Genomic DNA, 10,796 nt, shown 5'->3' with positions numbered 1-10,796 from the left:
ACCCGACCAGTCGCACACACCCCCGGGAATTGGCGGAATGTCCAGCTGTGTGATAGCCATCTCTTACTATGGGTGGGGTGGGGACTTCCATTGTAGTTATGTGTGGGAGCGGATCCGAGCTGGGGATTCCGAGGATGTTCTTTCATGTATCAAAGCAATCTCAAGAATGTGCCATGTACAATAAACCGGTAATAAAGTTAAAAATGTGTGTATAAGAGACGAGGTCTCAGAGATGCAGGGAGAGCACCTCGAGACGATACCTTGCTGTCCGATCTGATGTGTTCTGCTCCGACGGAATAAAACTTTGTTTCCTGCCTTCCAGTCTCCGGCGCCTGCCTCTTTTGTTGGTTAATCATCGAATGGTATAAGAGGCGATTACCGCCGGGCAATACTAGAAAGGTTATCGATTGAAACCGCCTTGACCATTTTACACCATGACAACAATATGTACGTATAAATGTACGTACACATTTTTTAACAACTTAAAAAATATATACATATAAACAAATAATATAAAATTAAAAAAATAAACAAAAATAATAGCTATATTTAAACAATCCTAAGAAAAGAATTGCAATCGGAATAATAGATACCCAAGTCCCGCTCCAGTTTATGCAACAGTAGAGAAAGTGCAGGCTTTCAGAGGGGTTACATTTACTATTCCCACTTCAAACAGGTCAACAGTAGGGAAAGTAATAGGGCCCCTATTACGATGTCGGTCTGAGTTGCCTCCGACGGACACCATTTCTGTGTGAGAACCGACCGGTTCTGCACACGGTATTACGATGCCACCTCACATGGTTCAGTCGCAAACTCCCATTTCTCTATGAGAGATTGTGCAGAGGGTGGAAACCGCCTGCAGCACAAGCTCCCATTGAGAAATGGGAGTCTGTGTAAATCCCTGCACCGTGTGGCAGGCAGAGCAGAGATTTATGATACCCCCCACTGCCACAACTGTAGGCCGCAGACCGATGGGGGCCCTGCTAGGGTCCCCCAAAGTCGCTTTCCGACAGCCTTTCCATGTCAGGAAGGTCGACATGGAAAGATTGTCGGAAACCAAAATCATAATCTAGATGGCGAAAACGCCGTCCCGAAGGCTTTAAGGACAGTTTCTGACTGACCGACGGGCTCCTTGAGGCCATTGGAACTGAGTCGGATTGACCGGCTGGTTTACATTCTGACCGCCGACATTGAAATTCGGCGGTCGGACTGTAAACCAATCATATCGATCGGTAAGTCTCCGACGAGCTGTCACAGGCTTACCGACCGACATCGTAATGAGGCCCTAAATGTACTATTCCACTACTAGTCCGTGCAAGAGTACGGAAAGTGTTGGACTTCAGAAAGGTAAGATTTACTATTACCACTCAAATCTGTGCAAAACAGTAGGGAAAGCGTTTTATCTTCGGAGGGATTAAATTTACTATTCCCATTTTAGTCTGTGTAACAGTAGGGAAAGTGTTGGACTTTGGAGGGGTTACATTTACTATTACCATCCCAGTCTGTGCAACAGAGGGAAAGCGTTGGACTTTGGAAGGGTAAGATTTTCGAATCCCACTCCAGTCTGTGCACCAGTAGGGAAGCGTTGAACTTTGGTGGGGTAAGATTTACTATTCCCACTCCAGTGTGTGCAACAGTAGGGAAAACGTTGGACTTCAGACAGGTAAGATTTACTAGTCCCACCCAAGTTTGTAAAGGAGTAGGGAAAGCATTGGACTTTAAAGGAGTTAAACTTACTATTCCCACTCCAGTCTGTGCAACAGCAGGGAAAATACTTCCCTTAATATGCATTACATATTTGAATAACCCTGTTAATTTACAACAAATTGATAATTCTTAAAATTAACCTTATTAATTAGCCCAAAAAGATATATATCAAAAAATAGAAAACAGTTAAACAATTTCCATGATTATTAAACAATATAATTATTATCGATTTTTTTAAATTTTACCTATTATTTAACTTACCTCACTATACCCTCACAAACCTAGCAGCCCGCACTTAAAATATAACTAAAATAAATATGTATAGCACAATTAACATAATTAATAATCAATTAGCTAATTAATAATTATTACTAAATTAACTTCCCACCCTATACTGCTACAAACCCAGCAGCCTGCACCTAATATATAACTTACAAATATAGTTATCACACAGTAGACATAATTAATTCATTCAAGAATTAATGATAAGTTAATTTATTGTAATTAATTATAACTTAATTAACTTCCTACCGCTTTCCCCTACAAACCCAGCAGCCAGCACCTAATATATAACTAAAAGATATAATGACATAATTTACATAGTTAAAAATCAATGAAATAATTAATAATAAATGAATAATTATTTGTTAATTATTAATTAACTTCCCATCCTACAACCCTACATCCCCATCAGCCCGCACCTAATATATAACTTAAAGAATATAGTTATGACACAATTTATATAATTCATATTAATTAAATAATTCATAATAAATTAATAACTTTCCAACCTATACCCCTACAAAGCTAGCAACCTGCTATGACACTATACATTACTATTAGCAATTAAAAAAATATATTAAAAATATTATTAAAAATGATACAAACAATAATAACACATACAATTAATATATGAACTAAAATTCATAAAGATTATCAAAAAATAATATGTTTTACAACTATATTATTGAAAACAATATTAACAAAAACAATGGGGTCATTACGATTATGGACAGACTTCAGTCCGTCCGCCATCATATGGTATTTGAGACCGCCCGTCTACAAGGCGGCAGTCCTACAGTATGAAATAAATGCGATCGCCACAGAGGCGATCCCATTGCCTATATTTTGCGTTGTGGCGGGGTCTGTTGACTGCATCACCCGCTACAATGCAAAAAAGGGACAATTTACATTTCCCTGCACTACTTAGCAGGCACATGGTTCAGGTATATGTAGGGGGCACCATAGGTGTCCCCCAGGTCCTGTGTTTGGGGGCCAGGGGGTAAGGGGGCCCACTACGGGCCCCCAAAGTCCCTTTCTGCCTGCCTGTTCATGGCGGGTTAACCGCCATGAACAGGCAGGCGGAAAGGGACATCGTAATCTCTACGGCAGTGCCTGCTAGGCACACCACCATTTTAGGGATTGGAAGGCCCTCCGTCACACCGGTGGGCTCAAGGAGCCTGTAGGATGCATGGCGGTTGGAGTTTCTGACCGCCACGGTACCGCCTGCCCTCCTAATGTGTCAAATGCAAAATCAACAATTGATGGACAGAATGCAGAACAATGTCATACATTCCCCCCAGTACAGAGATCTGGGCCTAAATCCATCGTTTTTTTGCTCACCATGCCATTCCAGTTTGAACCTAGCCATATGCAAATCAGTCTTGACCCTGTGCCCCATGGGAACAGTCCAGCCCGAACTGCCAAGCCAGGTCCTCCCTGGACTGGAAACAAGCATCCTAGGACCGGTTTCGGGCTTTCAGCCCTCGTCAGCCAGGATAGCCTGATTCCAGTGGCATGGAGAGCAAGGGACTCACGTCTGAGCATACCCTTCCCACTCGGGGTGACAAATGCAAAATCAACAATTGATGGACAGAATGCAGAACAATGTCATACATTCCCCCCAGTACAGAGATCTGGGCCTAAATCCATCGTTTTTTTGCTCACCATGCCATTCCAGTTTGAACCTAGCCATATGCAAATCAGTCTTGACCCTGTGCCCCATGGGAACAGTCCAGCCCGAACTGCCAAGCCAGGTCCTCCCTGGACTGGAAACAAGCATCCTAGGACCGGTTTCGGGCTTTCAGCCCTCGTCAGCCAGGATAGCCTGATTCCAGTGGCATGGAGAGCAAGGGACTCACGTCTGAGCATACCCTTCCCACTCGGGGGGACAAATGCAAAATCAACAATTGATGGACAGAATGCAGAACAATGTCATACATTCCCCCCAGTACAGAGATCTGGGCCTAAATCCATCGTTTTTTTGCTCACCATGCCATTCCAGTTTGAACCTAGCCATATGCAAATCAGTCTTGACCCTGTGCCCCATGGGAACAGTCCAGCCCGAACTGCCAAGCCAGGTCCTCCCTGGACTGGAAACAAGCATCGTAGGACTGGTTTCGGGCTTTCAGCCCTCGTCAGCCAGGATAGCCTGATTCCAGTGGCATGGAGAGCAAGGGACTCACGTCTGAGCATACCCTTCCCACTCGGGATGACAAATGCAAAATCAACAATTGATGGACAGAATGCAGAACAATGTCATACATTCCCCCCAGTACAGAGATCTGGGCCTAAATCCATCGTTTTTTTGCTCACCATGCCATTCCAGTTTGAACCTAGCCATATGCAAATCAGTCTTGACCCTGTGCCCCATGGGAACAGTCCAGCCCGAACTGCCAAGCCAGGTCCTCCCTGGACTGGAAACAAGCATCCTAGGACCGGTTTCGGGCTTTCAGCCCTCGTCAGCCAGGATAGCCTGATTCCAGTGGCATGGAAATCAAGGGACTCACGTCTGAGCATACCCTTCCCACTCGGGGTGACAAATGCAAAATCAACAATTGATGGACAGAATGCAGAACAATGTCCTACATTCCCCCCAGTACAGAGATCTGGGCCTAAATCCATCGTTTTTTTGCTCACCATGCCATTCCAGTTTGAACCTAGCCATATGCAAATCAGTCTTGACCCTGTGCCCCATGGGAACAGTCCAGCCCGAACTGCCAAGCCAGGTCCTCCCTGGACTGGAAACAAGCATCCTAGGACCGGTTTCGGGCTTTCAGCCCTCGTCAGCCAGGATAGCCTGATTCCAGTGGCATGGAGAGCAAGGGACTCACGTCTGAGCATACCCTTCCCACTCGGGGTGACAAATGCAAAATCAACAATTGATGGACAGAATGCAGAACAATGTCATACATTCCCCCCAGTACAGAGATCTGGGCCTAAATCCATCGTTTTTTTGCTCACCATGCCATTCCAGTTTGAACCTAGCCATATGCAAATCAGTCTTGACCCTGTGCCCCATGGGAACAGCCCAGCCCGAACTGCCAAGCCAGGTCCTCCCTGGACAGGAAACAAGCATCCTAGGACCGGTTTCGGGCTTTCAGCCCTCGTCAGCCAGGATAGCCTGATTCCAGTGGCATGGAGAGCAAGGGACTCACGTCTGAGCATACCCTTCCCACTCGGGGTGACAAATGCAAAATCAACAATTGATGGACAGAATGCAGAACAATGTCATACATTCCCCCCAGTACAGAGATCTGGGCCTAAATCCATCGTTTTTTTGCTCACCATGCCATTCCAGTTTGAACCTAGCCATATGCAAATCAGTCTTGACCCTGTGCCCCATGGGAACAGTCCAGCCCGAACTGCCAAGCCAGGTCCTCCCTGGACTGGAAACAAGCATCCTAAGACCGGTTTCGGGCTTTCAGCCCTCGTCAGCCAGGATAGCCTGATTCCAGTGGCATGGAGAGCAAGGGACTCACGTCTGAGCATACCCTTCCCACTCGGGGTGACAAATGCAAAATCAACAATTGATGGACAGAATGCAGAACAATGTCATACATTCCCCCCAGTACAGAGATCTGGGCCTAAATCCATCGTTTTTTTGCTCACCATGCCATTCCAGTTTGAACCTAGCCATATGCAAATCAGTCTTGACCCTGTGCCCCATGGGAACAGTCCAGCCCGAACTGCCAAGCCAGGTCCTCCCTGGACTGGAAACAAGCATCCTAGGACCGGTTTCGGGCTTTCAGCCCTCGTCAGCCAGGATAGCCTGATTCCAGTGGCATGGAGAGCAAGGGACTCACGTCTGAGCATACCCTTCCCACTCGGGGTGACAAATGCAAAATCAACAATTGATGGACAGAATGCAGAACAATGTCATACATTCCCCCCAGTACAGAGATCTGGGCCTAAATCCATCGTTTTTTTGCTCACCATGCCATTCCAGTTTGAACCTAGCCATATGCAAATCAGTCTTGACCCTGTGCCCCATGAGAACAGTCCAGCCCGAACTGCCAAGCCAGGTCCTCCCTGGACTGGAAACAAGCATCCTAGGACCGGTTTCGGGCTTTCAGCCCTCGTCAGCCAGGATAGCCTGATTCCAGTGGCATGGAGAGCAAGGGACTCACGTCTGAGCATACCCTTCCCACTCGGGGTGACAAATGCAAAATCAACAATTGATGGACAGAATGCAGAAAAATGTCATACATTCCCCCCAGTACAGAGATCTGGGCCTAAATCCATCGTTTTTTTGCTCACCATGCCATTCCAGTTTGAACCTAGCCATATGCAAATCAGTCTTGACCCTGTGCCCCATGGGAACAGTCCAGCCCGAACTGCCAAGCCAGGTCCTCCCTGGACTGGAAACAAGCATCCTAGGACCGGTTTCGGGCTTTCAGCCCTCGTCAGCCAGGATAGCCTGATTCCAGTGGCATGGAGATCAAGGGACTCACGTCTGAGCATACCCTTCCCACTCGGGGTGACAAATGCAAAATCAACAATTGATGGACAGAATGCAGAACAATGTCATACATTCCCCCCAGTACATAGATCTGGGCCTAAATCCATCGTTTTTTTGCTCACCATGCCATTCCAGTTTGAACCTAGCCATACGATGGATTTAACCCAGATTTCTTGACTGGGGGAGAATGTCTGCATTGTCAGCATTCCGTCCATCATTTGTTTGTTGTAACGCTTTTCGCCCTAAGTGGGATGGGTATTCCCAGACGTGGGACCCGTGCTCACTACGCCACTGGAGTCAAGCTATCCTGGCTGATGACGGCTGATAGCCAGAAACCGGTCCTAGGATGCTTGATTCCGGTCCAGGGAAGACATGGCTTTGCAGTTCGGGCTGGACTGTTCCCATGAGGCACAGGGTCAAGACTGATTTGCATATGGCCATGTCTAAACTGGACTGTTCCCATGAGGCACAGGGTCAAGACTGATTTGCATATGGCCATGTCTAAACTGGGGTGGCGTAGTGGGCAAAAGAACGATGGATTTAACCCAGATCTCTTGACTGGGGGAGAATGTCTGCATTGTCAGCATTCCGTCCATCATTTGTTTGTTGTAACGCTTTTCGCCCTAAGTGGGATGGGTATTCCCAGACGTGGGACCCGTGCTCACTACGCCACTGGAGTCAAGCTATCCTGGCTGATGACGGCTGATAGCCAGAAACCGGTCCTAGGATGCTTGATTCCGGTCCAGGGAAGACATGGCTTTGCAGTTCGGGCTGGACTGTTCCCATGAGGCACAGGGTCAAGACTGATTTGCATATGGCCATGTCTAAACTGGGGTGGCGTAGTGGGCAAAAGAACGATGGATTTAACCCAGATCTCTTGACTGGGGGAGAATGTCTGCATTGTCAGCATTCCGTCCATCATTTGTTTGTTGTAACGCTTTTCGCCCTAAGTGGGATGGGTATTCCCAGACGTGGGACCCGTGCTCACTACGCCACGGGAGTCAAGCTATCCTGGCTGATGACGGCTGATAGCCAGAAACCGGTCCTAGGATGCTTGATTCCGGTCCAGGGAAGACATGGCTTTGCAGTTCGGGCTGGACTGTTCCCATGAGGCACAGGGTCAAGACTGATTTGCATATGGCCATGTCTAAACTGGGGTGGCGTAGTGGGCAAAAGAACGATGGATTTAACCCAGATCTCTTGACTGGGGGAGAATGTCTGCATTGTCAGCATTCCGTCCATCATTTGTTTGTTGTAACGCTCCTAATGTGTCAGGCGGGGGATGGCCTTCCGATGACGGGTAGACCGCCACTGACAGCCTGTCGGTGGCGGTCTCTCCGCCATCGCAATGACCCCCAATATTCTTGACAAAGATATTACTTACCTGAAAAAAATCGATATTTTTAACAAACTATATTTCTGCATCGCGATATTTTTGTATCACAACATTTGTTTTCCGATATTTCTATAACTCGATATTTAAAACTTGATATTTTGTCCAGACACCCTGATGGGCACAGCAGACCTCTGTACACATACTTGCTTTCCAAAATGGAAATCATTTTTTTAAAGCAGCCAATGTTCCCTAAAGGAACCAGTACTACTTTTAAAATAAAAATGTCCAATTAGGAAAAACAGTGGGGTTGACACCTTCCCATTTGCGAATCAGTTACCTTCTTTGAGGCAATCCATGATTAGTGGCCGCAATTGATACATACCATTGCAAATCACAATTGAGGAGGGCACTTTCACAAACACCCTCCCTCCGCCTAACGACTATTCGGAATGGATCACAAAACCTGTTTTGAGAGTTCTAAAGGGTTTTGTGACTCCTAAAATAGGTTTCATACAAACCAAAAAGCCTTTTTTTAAGGGCATAAAACCAGTGATTTTGTGGATCACAGGGTTTCTGATAGTAAATTTACTTTGTAGATCTGGTCCCAGATAGAAGAATGGATGGCTGTGTGCAGAGGAGACAGGAGGAGTAATGGGGGTTGAGTGGAGGGATGGCTTGAGAGAAGGCTGGAGAGAGGATTGGCGCAGGGTTTTAGAGATGGATGGGTGGAGAGAAGAAAAGATTTTGTTTGGGTGGAGAAAGGATGAACAGAGAGACGGATGAATGGATGGAAAGAAAAGATAGAGCAATAGATGGAAAGAAAGAAGGAAAGTAATATAGATAGATGGGTAGGAAATTGGATAGCAAGAAGGAAGGATGCATGATGGGTGAAAAACAAGGGAGTGAGGATGGAACAAGACGAAGAAGGATAAAGAGAAAAGTACATAGATCAAAAAAGGAAGGATACGTGTATGGAAAAGACGGAGGGATATATATTAACGGATAGGTGAGTAGTTGCATGGATCAAAAAAGTACAGAGAGGAATGAAAAAGGAAGCAAATCAATATGTAAAAAAAATCACACAGAAAGGAAATGAAATCAAATGAAAATCAGATATATAGTGCGCACTAATACCCGGAGGTGTCTAGGCGTGGCGGCTCCCCCTGATATACTAACCAGAGTGGATAATTAAAATGTTGTGGCGGGCTAGTTATTAACCCCTTGTGTGCCCATGACGAGCTGGACTCGTCATGGACCGCGGTTGCGCTGTGCCCATGACGAGTCCAGCTCGTCATGAACCCCGCCCGCTAATGCAACGCCCGGCACAGGGCGGGGAAAGGGCGTGGCACACAAGGGGTTAAAAAGCTGGGTTTTTAAACGTTTACAAAATCCCAGTAAATTGTTTTCTGTCTTTAGAGCCAGTGGGAGGGAGTTCCACAATCTGGCTGTACCCGAGATAAAGCTGTCCCCACCCAGGAGGCCGTCTTGGCCCTGGGGATTATCAGATTTGCAGAGGTCGCAGAGCGCACCTGCCTTCCAGGGATATACCACTTGAACTTGTCTCCAAAAGATACAGGGCCCCGGCCAAGTAATGCTTTAAAGGTGATTCAGAGGGCCTTGATTTCTATCCTTCTTTTAACTGGCAGCCAGTGTAGAATTGGGGGGCGTGGGCCACTGATTGACGTTTCGGGATGTCAAGTAAAAGGCGAGCGGCTGCGTTTTGGAGGACTTGCATTTTGTTAAGGAGACGTGATTGTATATTTAGAAGCAGCCCGCTACAGTAATCTGTTCTAGACAGGACTAAGGTTCTAACCAACGTTTTCTGGAGTTCTGACGGGATGTATGGGAGAATTTTCCTAATAGTTTTGACCAAATAAAAGCATGCGGAGGTGATTGCATTTATTTGCCCCTCGAAGGACAACTTGGTGTTAAAATAGACTCCTAGGTTTGTCACCTTTGAGGTGGGAGTAGGAATCTCTCCCATTTCCTGAGGCCACCAGTTGGGTTGCCAAAGCGAGGTATCTCGCCCAAACAGGAGAACCTCGGTTTTCCCCGTGTTCAGCCTCAAGCAGTTTTGGGACATCCAAAGCCCAACTTTGCAAATACAGTCCTGAAAAGAAGGATGAAAAGAAGGAAGGACAAGAGACTGACAGAAGGATAGAGAGAAGGAAGGACAAGCGACTGACAGAAGGATGGAGAGAAGAGAGATGGAAGGACAAGTGACTGACAGAAGGATGGAGAGGAGAAAGAAGGGCAAGAGAATGACAGAAGGATGGAGAGAAGGAAGGTCAAGAGACTGACAGAAGAATGGCGAGAAGAGAGAAGGAAGGGAAAGAGACTGACAGAAGGATGAAGAGAAGGAAGGACAAGAGACTGACAGAAGAATGGAGAGAAGGAAGGACAAGAGACTGATAGAAGAATGGAGAGAAGAGAGAAGGAAGGACAAGAGACTGACAGAACGATGGAGAGGAGGAAGGACAAGAGACTGACAGAAGAATGGAGAGAAGAGAGAAGGAAGGACAAGAGACTGACAGAAGGATGGAGAGAAGGAAGGACAAGAGACTGACAGAAGAATGGCGAGAAGAGAGAAGGAAGGGAAAGAGACTTACAGAAGGATGAAGAGAAGGAAGGACAAGAGACTGACAGAAGGATGGAGAGAAGAGAGGAGGAAGGACAAGAGACTGACAGAACGATGGAGAGGAGAAGGAAGGACAAGAGACTGACAGAAGGATGGAGAGGAGCAGGAAGGGCAAGAGAATAACAGAAGGATGGAGAGATGGAAGGACAAGAGACTGACAGAAGGATGGCGAGAAGAGAGAAGGAAGGACAAGAGAATGACAGAAGGGTGGAGAGAAGAGAGAAGGAAGGGAAAGAGACTGACAGAAGGATGAAGAGAAGGAAGGACAAGAGACTGACAGAAGGATGGAGAGGAGAAGGAAGAAGGACAAGAGACTGGCAGAAGGATGGAGAGGCGAAGGAAGGACAAGAGACGGACAGAAGGATGGAGAGGAG

The sequence above is a fragment of the Triturus cristatus genome, chromosome 4_1 (assembly GCF_964204655.1).
Source record: "Triturus cristatus chromosome 4_1, aTriCri1.1, whole genome shotgun sequence".
NCBI lineage: Eukaryota > Metazoa > Chordata > Amphibia > Caudata > Salamandridae > Triturus > Triturus cristatus.
The sequence above is the reverse complement of the archived record's forward strand: the minus strand, read 5'-3'. Positions refer to the sequence as shown.